Source organism: Oryzias latipes, chromosome 12 (genome assembly GCF_053564925.1).
Source record: "Oryzias latipes strain Hd-rR chromosome 12, Olatipes_Hd-rR_3.1".
NCBI classification, from domain to species: domain Eukaryota; kingdom Metazoa; phylum Chordata; class Actinopteri; order Beloniformes; family Adrianichthyidae; genus Oryzias; species Oryzias latipes.
In genome coordinates this window covers 21,660,873-21,674,318 of record NC_136248.1, presented here as the reverse complement: position 1 = coordinate 21,674,318, position 13,446 = coordinate 21,660,873, and the positions used below count along the sequence as shown (strand labels likewise).

Sequence of the window (13,446 nt, the reverse complement as noted above, 5' to 3'; positions counted from 1 at the left end):
AAGGCAACAAGCAGAAGAGACTTGTTTGGGCTAAAGAACACAAGGACTGGACATTAGACCAGTGGAAATCTGGGCTTTGGTCTGGTGAGTCCAAATTTGAGATTTTTGGTTCCAACCACTGTGTCTTTGTGCGATGCATAAAGGTGAACAAATGGACTCTACATGCAAGGTTCCCACCGTGAAGCATGGAGGAGGAGGTGTGATGGTGTGGGGGTGCTTTGCTGGTGACACTGTTTGGGATTTATTCAAAATGGAAGGCATACTGAACCAGCATGGCCACCACAGCATCTTGCAGCGGCATGTTATTCCATCCGTTTGCGTTCAGTTGGACCATCATTTATTTTTCAACAGGGCAATGACCCCAGACACACCTCCAGGCCGTGTAAGGGCTATTTGACCAAGAAGGAGAGTGATGGGGTTCTGTGCCAGATGACCTGGCCTCCACAGTCGCCGGACCTGAACCCAATGGAGATGGTTTGGGGTGAGAAGGCAAAAGAAGAAGGCAGAGTGAAGGCAAAAGGGCCAACAAGTGCTAAGCATCTCTGGGAACTCGTTCAAGACTGTTGGAAAACCATTTCAGGTGACTACCTCTTGAAGCTCATCTAGAGTGTGCAAAGCAGTAATCAAATCAAAAGGTGGCTACTTTGAAGAACCTACAATATGACATATTTTCAGTTGTTTCACACTTTTCATGTATATGATTCCACATGTGTTAATTGATAGTTTGGTAACGCTTCCTTTTACAGTACAGTACTTACAGTGTACTTAAGTGGTATTTACATGGAACTTATTGTGTAACTACTGGGTACTTTCAGGGTACTTACATGGTACTTTCTATGGAATTTACTGGGTACTTACAGTGTGTTTACATGGTACTTTCTATGGGACTTTACTGGGTACTTACATGGAACTTTTTTGTGTCTACTCTGTACGTACCCTGTATTTATATGGTACTTTTTGGTTCATACCTATGTGGTACATACTGGGTATTTATAATATTCTTACTGGGTATTTACATTTTGTGCAAAGGTGTCTTTTATGGTACTTACCACATGTATGAACAAGGTAAGTACAAATAAAGTACCTTGATATTTAGGTCTGCACTAGCTGCATGTTTCATGGTATTTACCATGAATTTACTACAGAAAGTACCCCTCAAGTACACTAAAACTGTACTGTAAAAGAAAGTCAGCCCTATTTCCACTCAACTACATTGTACTTTCATTACTAAATACTGGGTATGTTCACTTGAATATTATTTGGTACTTACCCCTTAAGTACAATGAAACTGTACTGTAAAAGAAAGTCAGCCCTATTTCCACTTTATTACATGGTACTTTCACTACTAAATACTGGGTATGTTCACGTATTACCTTCCTGTACAGTGTACATACCGTATTTTCCGGACTATAAGTCGCCCTTTTTTTCATAGTTTGGCAAGGGGTGCACTTCGCAGCGACTTATATTAGAGATAAATTGAAATAAATACATTGTTAACCCTCCTGTTATGTTCATTTGTGAGGAACAGAGATGATGTTCCTGGCTAAATTTGATGTATGAGGTATGTTAAGTGTTAAGAGTATGTTAAGTGACTCAGATAATCAGCAAACTTTTTTTTACAGTAAGATCTTGAAGGCTAACAACATAATATTCTATTTTCCAAATGATTTCATAGATTCAGAAATGCAATAAAAATGACAACTGTTTCTACAAATACAGGATGAAAACAGAGAATTAGTTGGACAATGATGCTTCATTAAAGGAATAAATAAATAAGTATGAGAATGACTTACTGTGAAATTATGAGATAAACAGTCTGCTATGATTGTGTCATGAGGTTGTGCAAGTTATTAGTTTTTGGTCTCAGATTTTGTCAAATAAATTTCCCGTCAAAATGCGACTTATAGTCCAGTGCGACTTTTCTGAGTTTTTTTCTACTTTATAATGCATTTTTGGGCTGGTGCGACTTATACTCCGGAGCGACTTATAGTCTGGAAAATACGGTACACACTTGGTCTTCTGACATTACCAAATGAGACAATGCCAACTTGTTGGTAAAGGTCAAATAACTGCATTGTAAAAACATATTCCTACTTCTTGTAACATGTGGCAAATTTAAAGAGAAACAAAACAGCAGTGAAAACAACAATCTTTAATATGAAACATGTCTGCAGCATACAGTGTCATCACAATGAAACATGTTTTACGTACAAAACAGTACAAAGGAGCATTCCAAAAAACACATTATTGGCCTGAGGGTCGTGCTTTTTGTCCGTCAAAGTTCTTTCAGCAGAGTTTGGTAACAGTGCAGGACTTCTTCCGGGTTTGTAACTGCAAGAAAATTCACAATATGAGCTCAAATGAACATAAAAAGCATAACGACTTTGATGAAGTACAAAATAAATTTTACTTATTTAATCATTTCTGTAATGAGTTTGATAAATCTCTGTGTATTATTTATTGCTTTGACTGAAATGTTTGAAATTAATCAATTATCCTCATTTATAAACATGATAATAAATTATTCAAAACTTGACTTTTTTAAATATTGTTCTAAATATGAACTTGTTTTAATATATAATGTCAGGAAAATATGTAAAACAACAAGGCTAAATATTTACTTTTAATACTAAAAACACCCCGAGTGTGTGTTTTTGTTAAGTAGGTCGGGGCGAGCAAAGTTGCAAATTCCCAGCGCACTTGAATGCAGCATGACAAACCCCATGGTAAACGTGCATTAATCCGGAGAGCCTCGAGGCGCGCGCAACAGTTTGAATTTCTCTTCATTTTGCAGGTAAGCCAATGTTTTTGTTTTTGTAAATATTGGATAAATTATATAAAAATATTTAAACTGATCAAACTTTATAAAGAAGCTAACCTAGCTCTCTCTGTGTTTGAAACGTGACGTAAAGAGCACGTCTGCTACTTTACTGCAATAATTCAGTTATTTCATGTATAAATTTTCAAAGTTTGTAATGAAAATCTACAAACATTGTTGTTACTTACCAGGAGAGGGGCCACTGTAAAACAAGCACGTAGCCTAAATGATAAAGTCTGTTGTTCTGTGCTCGTTTGACTGAGCGCACGTCTTTCTGGGAAAATCAAAGAAAGGCGTTTATTTAAAATAATGATGACGTACTTCCGTCTTTTTACCGCTTTAGATCAGCTATGGTGAAGAAGACATCCCAGACGAATCCGTGAAGCCTCAGGAGAGTAAGCTAAAGTAAGTTAAATCCACCAAGTGGACATATTATTTACATTACTAAATAGTTTAACTGCATTTTCCCCATTTTCTTTTCTTTCGCCGTTTTTATTTTAATTTATTTATTTATTTTCAGATATGACAGAGACAACAATACCACCCAACACAGTGAATGTAACTGTTTGAAAATTTAAAACATATTTTTGAGTAACTGTGTGTTGAATTTGAAATTGCCTATTTATTGTAGGTGCGAATAATATTTATAAAGAAGAAATACACACAGTAATTTCCAATTAAAACATTACTTTGACATTCTTTGTCTAAACAAATTAGATTTTTTATGGCAATTTTGATTTTTCTTCCTTTGATTTCTTTTTTGTTGTTTTTGTTTATGTAACTAAAATATAAAGTTGTGAATAATCCATCATGTTTATAAATGAGGATAATTGATTAATTTCAAGCATTTCAGTCAAAGCAATAAATAATACACAGAGATTTATCAAACTCATTACAGAAATGATTAAATAAGTAAAATATACTTTGTACTTCATCAAAGTCGTTATGCTTTTTATGTTCATTTGAGCTCATATTGTGAATTTTCTTGCAGTTACAAACCCTGAAGAAGTCCTGCACTGTTACCAAACTCTGCTGAAAGAACTTTGACGGACAAAAAGCACGACCCTCAGGCCAATAATGTGTTTTTTGGAATGCTCCTTTGTACTGTTTTGTACGTAAAACGTATTTCATTGTGATGACACTGTATGCTGCAGACATGTTTCATATTAAAGATTGTTGTTTTCACTGCTCTCTTGTTTCTCTTTAAATTTGCCTCATGTTACAAGAAGTAGGAATATGTTTTTACAATGCAGTTATTTGACCTTTACCAACAAGTTAGCATTGTCCCATTTGGTAAGGTCAGAAGACCAAGTGTGTATGTACACTGTACAGGAAGGTAATACGTGAACATACCCAGTATTTAGTAGTGAAAGTACCATGTAATAGAGTGGAAATAGGGCTGCTTTCTTTTTGCAGTACAGTTTCATTGTACTTAAGGGGTAAGTACCAAGTAATATTCAAGTGAACATACCCAGTACTTACTACTGAAAGTACCATGTAATAGAGTGGAAATAGGGCTGACTTTCTTTTACAGTACAGTTTTAGTGTACTTGAGGGGTACTTTCTGTAGTAAATTCATGGTAAATACCATGAAACATGCAGCGAGTGCAGACCTAAATGTCAAGGTACTTTATTTGTACTTACCTTGTTCATACATGTGGTAAGTACCATAAAAGACACCTTTGCACAAAATGTAAATACCCAGTAAGAATATTATAAATACCCAGTATGTACCACATAGGTATGAACCAAAAAGTACCATATAAATACACGGTACGTACAGAGTAGACACAAAAAAGTACCATGCAAGTACCTAGTAAATTCCATAGAAAGTACCATGTAAGTACCCTGAAAGTACCCAGTAGTTACACAATAAGTACCATGTAAATACCATTTAAGTACACTGTAAGTACTGTACTGTAAAAGAAAGCGTTGCCGATAGTTTTAATGCCTTTAGTGTGAATCTACAATTTTCATAGTCATGAAAATAAAGTGAACTCTTTGAATGAGAAGGTGGGTCCAAACCTTTGGTCTGTACTGTATGTGTCAATAATATTAACTTCATACAGAGACAAAAAACAAACTTTGCATAAAAGGTAATTATAGTGGCGTTGTAGCGGGGATGAAATTGATTAGCTAGATTACTCCGTTATTTGACTTATAAAAAATGTATAACGATTTTATACTTCAGTGATGGGAAAAAACATGTCATATGGACTTTTCATTTTTTTTCAAACCCCCCCCCCCCAAATATCTGCGCACTGCACAGGGAGCCATTTAGTACTGTTCAAGTTAAAAGTGCACGCTCCATGCTTGCACACTGACTGTTAGAAAAAAGGAAATTAGACAATCAGAGAGTGTGTTCGCATCCTATGGGCGTCCTACATGGACTTATACGTCACCTGCACTTATCCTGTGCGGTCAGTAAGGAGCAAGTGTGCACGTCACTAAGGACAAGAGTGTGGCAGAAGAGCATTGTTTGATAGCATCACCCAAACGTCACAAGTGCGTGCAACTTCCATTATCCTTACAAATACTTTATGAAACACTTACCACATGCTCAACAATCGTACGACACGAGTCACAGAGTCTGCAAAACACACCTTCAGTCCTTTTGAGATGTGGCCACACCTGTCTACAACCATCCACTGACCTGGACACCCCAAAAATCTACCAGAGCCTGTAGGGCTCCACCTCCAAATGGGTGCATAAGACTAGGATCAAAATATAGTCTCTATAACCTCAGCTACTTTCTGAATAGGACACCAAACTTTGCATTCGCAGAAGTAAGGCTTCCATTATTTTTGGCCAGCTATTTAACAGTCAAACAAATCCCAAAGCTTTGCCTAACCATTAAGATAAAAAGATAAAAGAGATTCATACATGTAGCCTACACAGCAACTGAGTCAGTAATACATCACACTCCTGACCCCATTTGCTCAGTAGGGTTGCCTAGTGGCCACAGGTTTTAATTTAAAATCATGCTATTGGGGTTTCCCATTCATAGTACATATTATTTATTTATTGATTTTTACAAAAAAATGCCTTTTGAATTCAAGGACTTTATTTGAATATATAAAAAGTTAATATAAAAAGAAAAATGAAACAGATGCAACAGGCAGTGTCACTTGCTCAAAGACACCCGCAGGGGAGCTTACCATAGTAATTAATTTCCTGCAAGGAAATTAGATATGATACATTTTTGAGGGTGCAGGGTGGATTTTGCAAGTCTTAAATAAAATGAGCAAAAAAAGAAAAAAAAATTACGACAGTTAATACAAATTAGACTTTTTCATTTTCCTTACATTGATCTTGTTTTCTAATTCAATCCATAAACGACAAATTTTAAAGTTGTGGACGTAAATACATGGACAATTGTAAGCATCAATGCATTTTCTAATTTGCTTTTACTTATTGTGACGGTGTGGCACCGTCAGATGGTGGTTGTACCCACACTGTTATGTATTTTATATAAATATGTCTTTCTTGACGGTGTAAGACTGTTACCTGTGATGGTTCCCAGAAGATAATGAAGAGCAACGCCCAATAGGAGGGGCTTATCATTTAAAAGGGAGCATCACAGGAAGTGAAAAGGGAGAGAGTTGGAGGGTGTCACGTCCTGATGTGCCCTGCATGGAGCTAGTGCTAGCTAGTGCTCAAGGTTCTTGAATAAAGGAAAGAAGACTCTCACCTTGGCTCCTCTGCTTTATTTCCCGGAGGGACCCACGACACTTATTTTTTGTGAAAACCCAAAAAAACGCAAAGAAACCTAATGAAACTTAATTCATTAAAACAGGACTTCAAAGGTTTTCCATTAAGTTATCCGTTTGCAGCCAATATGTCAAATTGCATCATACAAACACATGAATACACAGATGCATTGCAATAGCTTTAATAAAGTTTTGCAATATATAGGATTTTTTTGAGGTGAACTAGTTATATATGCTTTTTACTTCTTTTCTTCATCTTTGATCTACTTAATTAAAATAAATAGTATTTTTCATCCACAATTTGTTAATTTATTTTTTTCTGTTTCACTTGTGTTTTTTTTATTTATTTCAGGGATGCATGCATGCTACCTGGAAGATTAACCATCCGGTATAATGGTTAGATAAGATAATGTTCGTTTAAGAAGCAGTGATCCATGATGGATTTAAAAAGAAAAATCAACACTTGAAAATTCTTTAAAACCATTCATCCATGCATTTTCTTAACCCCCTGAATCCCTGGCAGGCTCAAAGGGTCAAAGGCCTACTCCAGCTACTGTTGAGCAAAGACAGGGTGCACCCTGGACAGGTTGCTAGTCTGTCGCAGGCTCAACAAAACTAGAAAAAAGAAAATATCTCATGGTATGCTGTATATACTGTATATTTAAAAAAAAAAGAAGCCATACATAAATTTTTTTATACCTGTCAGGGTCTTGGTGTTGCTGGTGCATTTTAAGCTATAAAAGAAAGAAATAGTTTAAGTATTGGCTATTGCAAATCAGTATTTTTTAAAAGATCATCAGCATGTTGGGTTAAAAATCAAGCATCAAAACTTTACAGACATCAGTTAAAACCTTGTTGAAAAATAGACTTTAAAAAAGGGTTGATACTATTATTTTTTTACTAATTTGTAAATTCAACGTCAGAAAAAAAAATAATCGTATATGATAAACCCTCCGCGGGTGGTTTCTCCTCCAAGCTAGGGTCCTCTACCAGAGGCCTGGGAGCTTGAGGGTCCTGCGCAGTATCTTAGCTGTTCCTAGCACTGCGCTTTTCTGGACTGAGAGGTCTGAGGTCTTTCCAGGTATCTGTTGTAGCCACTCCTCCAGCTTGGGGGCTACTGCCCCGAGTGCTCCAATTACCACAGGCACCACTGTCACCTTCACTTTCCATGCTTTCTCCAGTTCTTCTCTGAGTCCCTGGTATTTCTCCAGTTTCTCATGTTCCTTCTTCCTGATGTTCCCATCGCTTGGCACTGCCACATCCACCACAACGGCTTTCCTCTGTTCTTTATCCACCACTATTATGTCTGGTTGGTTCGCCATTACCATCCTATCAGTCTGGATCTGGAAGTCCCACAGGATCTTTGCCCTTTCATTCTCTACCACCATCTGAGGTGTTTCCCATTTTGACCTTGGAGTTTCCAGTTCATATTCTGCACACATGTTCCTGTATATTATTCCAGCCACTTGATTGTGGCGCTCCATGTATGCTTTCCCTGCCAACATCTTACACCCTGCAGTTATGTGCTGGATTGTTTCAGGCGCCTCTTTGCACAGCCTACACCTTGGGTCTTGTCTGGTGTGGTAGATCTGAGCCTCTATCGCTCTGGTGCTCAGGGCTTGTTCCTGAGCTGCCAGGATGAGCGCTTCAGTGCTGTCCTGTAGGCCAGTCCTTTCTAGCCATTGGTAGGTCTTCTTGATGTCAGCCACTCCAGTTATGGTCTGGTGGTACATCCCATTCAGGGCTTCTCCTCCCATGAGGATCTGTCCTCCAGCCAATGACTTGCCATGGGCTTCAATGGGGGTATTCCACAGCTTCTTCGAAGCTTCTTATAAAGGCTATTAGAGTCTTAGAGTCAGTAATACATCCGTGTGGCATTGAGTCATAGTCATGGTCGTTTTATATATATATATATATATATATATATATATATATATATATATAATTGCATGTTACTTCCTTTTTTAAATACCTATTGCATTTTCACTCCTTGTAAAATACAAATCTAGAGCAAATTTGATGAAAAACTTTGAGTTTTCCATAACTCAATTATTGCTCCAAGTGACCTATCGAACATCACCTTGAGTAACATCAAATTGTGACCAATTTTTTTTTTTTTTTAATATGCTTTACAAATCAAATTGCCAACCTCATTCAGCTGACCTTCTTGTTAGTATTGGAATGTCATCACATGGGGATCAAGGGCAAGAACATAAAAGGTTGTTGAAAAAAAAAAGCTACACATCGTCAAATAATTGATCAGAGCTTTCCTTTTTCCTCCAGCTATAATTAAAATTAAAAAAAGCATACAAAAGAAAACTTCCGCTGACCTTAATCTTGACTTCCTACTGCACTTCATGAATTTCATCCACAAGACCCTCTTCAGGTTGACCCATGATGAATGTGTCTCTATTTTCTGGCTCATGTTGTTCCTTCTCTCCACCCCCACCTCATGAACATGCTCTCCGCAACCTGAACCTCACAATCACACTTTTTTGTATTCTGGAGGACAGCACTCCAACACAGTTTCCTACCAAGAGAGCTATTGATTGTAACCGTACTCTATTGATCTTTCACTTCTTTCAGAATGAAAAACTACTTTTTAATCCGGTAGTTCTGCGGTGCCATTCATAGAATCCCCCCCCCCAACTGAGACCTTTTTTGTCTTTCTAGCTCAATGTGGTGTTGATTCACACAAGAGTGATATTTCTACTACTCGACTGTCCCCAAATCCAGCACCAATGCTTTGTTGTGAATTTATAACAATACAACTGCAGATTGTATAGATGCAGTAATTTGGTTTGTAGGTCTTATTCATTTTGTCTTGTGAGATTGTGATGGCTGTTTATTACTGAATGCTGAATATTTTTACGAGGTAAATAAATATAAACTGTGGCCATAAACAGGATAAAATTAGGAAAATATGCTTTAAGACAGCTGTTGAAGAAGCAAATGTATCTGATCGAACATTTATGTTGGTTTTATTGTATTTCCTAATTACTGAAATTTATCAGCCAAGTAAATGAAGCTGCCTGAAGTCATCCAAGTCTGGTTGTTTCATTATTTTGTTTGGTTTTGTTTCCTGATTTTTGTCAGTCCTGTACTGCATTGTACACTACTTCGAAGATGTTGCTCTTCCAGTTTAACCTCCTGTGTTTGACAGAGCAGTTTACTGACAGGGCAACAGTGCCCCCTGTTGTTTGGAAATGAGAAAGCCTCCTATTTACACTCAATCTGCCAAAAAAAAAAAAAGAAAAACTAACAAATATAATCTGCAAACTTTCACACAATTATGCTCCTAATCTAAAGATTGATGTTGAGCACAGGCTTTTCTAAACAGATGCTTGACACATCTTGTAAGATGATAACAGGTTTTTAACCCTTGTGCTGTCCTTGGCACTTCAAAATTGGGAGTGAGGTCATCTAGACCCCACAAGAGTGTCCTGAACTTTTTTCTTCAATACTTTTGTGATCTTCACTGGTGTCCATGGATTACAAGAAATCCTCTCCACCTTTATCCACCTTTGTCATGGTAGGGATAACACGTCAATGGGTCATATTGACCCCACAGGATAGCACAAGGGTTAAGGAAGTCAGTCACTCACTTTGCATTGCAATTAAGGGGGTATCAGAGACAGCAGAGGCCAAACTAGCATTTCAAAGTGAAACACTGACATGGTGTTGTGGTTTTCCAGAAACATTTTAGATGTTCAGCGTTGCGTGTTCTACTGAAAACATCCAGGCTAGATGTTTGCAACACAAGTAACACAGAAATGTTTATGATGGCTAGTGCTAAAATAGGAGAATTTTATTCAAAAGATGACATATTCACTGTTTATTACATGGATTGATGGCTTGTGTTTTAGATATTGAAAGAGGAACAATTCTGGAGTAAAAGCTGTTCCTGACTTATGTGTGGCTGAATCTGTTCGTCTGTTTAGACAGAAATTCTGCTGCCTGCAAGGTTCGGACCATTTTATTAATAACTTTTACCTTTTTTTTTTTTTTTTGGTCTTGTATTTTTTGTAATCATGCATAAAGCACTGCATGATTCACATATTTAAAACAAATAATAGATCATACTTATTAAGATTAAAGAAGGCATGACTGTAATTATAATCAGAAAAGATTCTTACATGTTTAAGAATATAAAAGCAAAAATCTAAAAAAAAAAAACACATAACTTAATTTTTGTCTTTTATCATTTTTTTTTTTCTTGAAATTCCTTTTCTCTAAAAATAGTGTAGGGCTGCCTTGCAGTTCCACTGAAATCCCAGTTTTCAAACCTGATCTGAGTAGTTTACAATGTATACCAGCCACTGCACAAAGTTTGACCAGAAGAAAAAAGATTCAACAATACTTGCCTGTTCCCATGGCTGATTCTCCTATGACAAACCATCGATCAATTTGAATTAAATTCAAAGTAACCAGTTCTAAACACACATAAATTCTTTTTAGTTTTAAGTTCAAGTCTAATTGCATATATTATTACTTAGATTCCTTGTTTAAGAACCAGTGAACCCCTACAGTACTTTAATATGTATGTAGACCTCAAACAATTGCATAATTTTCACAATTTTACTCTCTATTTTTGTCTCACTTTCCTTAGGTTTTGTCTCATAAAATATGCTTCCTTTGGGTTTTGCTGCAGACACTCAACGTTGCCTTCAAACTCAGTGATTATTGCCCACTTCAATCAGCTGTGCTGGGCACAAGCTACAGTTGTTTTGAGGGATGTAGAGATTGAAGTAGAGGATAAAGCTCTGACTGAAACGATTGAAAATCAGAGCATTACAATGATAATCTATGATTGTTTCGCAGCGTTTGTTCTCAAAAGACAAGGAAACAACCATTCCCATGCCTCACTAGAAATATGAAATCCTGACACATTTGCAGGGAACTGAGCTGAAGTGCACTTTTATCTTTTACTGCTGTGCTTTCTGACACGAATGCAGACAAAAAAAAAAAAAAAAAAAAAAGAGACAACACCTGGTGGAATTTTGTGATATCTGTGATATCAATCAGAAGTTCATTTCTAATTTCCTGATGGGTGTTTGATTCTAAAATGAAAAAAATCTCAAAAGAACTCAAAACATGAACAGATTAGGGATTAAAATGGTTTTATGGTCCTTTTGGATGGATTTGAGCTTGTCCAGATCCCATTGCTGTTAGGAAAGAATCCTTAGAAAAAAGCTTTGAATCAGTCAGTCAGAGTCTTCGTTTAAGTTTAAAACACTCGCATGGAAACCCATTTTCTGGATCTTCCAGGCCTCAGCTAAACTCAGTTAAACTTCACTCTCAATAAACGATTTGTTTTGATAAAAAAAAAAATTCATGTTAATGCTGTTAAGATGAAGTTACTCTCCGCTTGATGATATACTTTTAGTGTGATTTGTAAGTGGCCATGTAGAGTGTTTTCTTTGCAGCCACACAGATTTCTTATTCAGAGTTTATGTGGTAATTTGCAGTCACAATGTTTGTGCTCTAAAAACTAGTAGTTTGTCTGCCTGTAAGTATAAACAAAGCAATATGTTAAGCCTTTAAAGTACTTTCTTCCCACTTGGGCTTTTTTCACAACTAGTGATATTTCACCGAAAACATAAAAGCACCTAAACACACCTCACCTGCTTTCTCACTCCCTTGCCGCACAATTAAAAAAAACACACAAAAAACGAGCAGTTCACAGGCATTTACTCAAAGCGTTACTTATCTGAGGTTCTAATTGCATTCTGAGTCCATCTAATTAGTGTGAAGCCCAGAGTTTACAGCAATTGCCGTGTGGGAGGGTCACGTTGGGATCGGCAGATTAGGTCTGGGGTCTTTCTCATGAGCTAATGGGCCTTGGAGTACATACCAGAGTGCACCGCAACTAGATGAAAGAGATGCTGTTGCTTTCCAATAATCTCTGCATCATTACTAACTCTGGACCTTCCTCTCCCCCTCATTTAGAATTCTGTTCAACACATTATTTCTGTTGTCGGGTAAGAGTTTCATAAGTTTAGCATGACAAAGGAAGGGGATGTAGAGAAATAATTTAGATAAATAACAAACTGTGCTGCATGTTACTGCTATTTATGTAGAAAACAATTGCAAGTGCAGTAATTCTGTGTGATACTTCATCTACTACAGTATTTTTTGCAATTGATTTTTTTTTGCTTGGATTTTTACTTTTTTTCTGTTTGATTCATTAAAAAAGAAAAATATGGTTTCTCTAGTTTTCTGTTTAAGTTGGTAGAGCTCTGTCCATTGGGCTTTTCTTTAATTGTGTCTCTATGAATGAGTTGCACGTGTTTTTATTATTTTTTTCCTCTTGCTCAAAACTCCATCAGTGAATCCCAGTAAGACTACAAATAGAAACCGGAAAGCTTCCAGTAATCATGTCTTGCATCTTGCTTGCAGATTTTGCATATTAGCAACCCTGAGGACCCAATGAATTGTCTGCCAACAGTGTTGTGCCAAAAAATCATTGGACACATGCAGAACTCTGGAGCTCCATGCACAAACTGTGCTCCTGCAAAAATCAAATGCATATAGCTTTTCTGACTCAAAAACTTAGGGAGGAATAAAATCCCCAAATACCTAAATAAATGCTTATTTTGGCTGTGCAATGTTTTGCTTTGCAGGTTTTTAAAAGCTCCGCAAGTTGTATTTGCACTTCCCTAAAGTGTTAAAGTATTTAGACGAGCTGAAAATATTCCAAAAGATTTTGAGAAAACCAATAACAATACTGAATTTATTTAAAAAAATAAAATAAAAAAGTACGTTTTTTTAGAAGGTCGTAACAAAAATTAATTTCTCTTTTAACACTTTTTTTTATTAAGTTCATTACTGTTTAAATCATATAATAAAACATGCCTGAAAGGTGAAAGAGATATTGCCAGGTTCTTAAAGCGTGTGACAGATGGCCAGCGAGACCAG

General features: G+C 36.6%; 2 long non-coding RNA genes across 2 annotated transcripts; one reads left to right on the top strand and one right to left on the bottom strand.

The window, feature by feature from the left end:
* Window positions 1–2,137: 2,137 nt before the first annotated feature.
* On the bottom strand, window positions 2,138–3,230 carry LOC144996583 (uncharacterized). Its single transcript, XR_013659490.1, has 2 exons — window positions 3,007–3,230; window positions 2,138–2,331 (listed from the first exon to the last, which is right to left on the bottom strand). It is a non-coding gene; the product is annotated as an uncharacterized LOC144996583 (long non-coding RNA).
* Window positions 2,450–4,009, top strand: LOC144996582 (uncharacterized). The gene is made up of 3 exons (XR_013659489.1): window positions 2,450–2,794; window positions 3,162–3,223; window positions 3,810–4,009. It is a non-coding gene; the product is annotated as an uncharacterized LOC144996582 (long non-coding RNA).
* The last annotated feature ends 9,437 nt before the right edge of the window (window positions 4,010–13,446 follow it).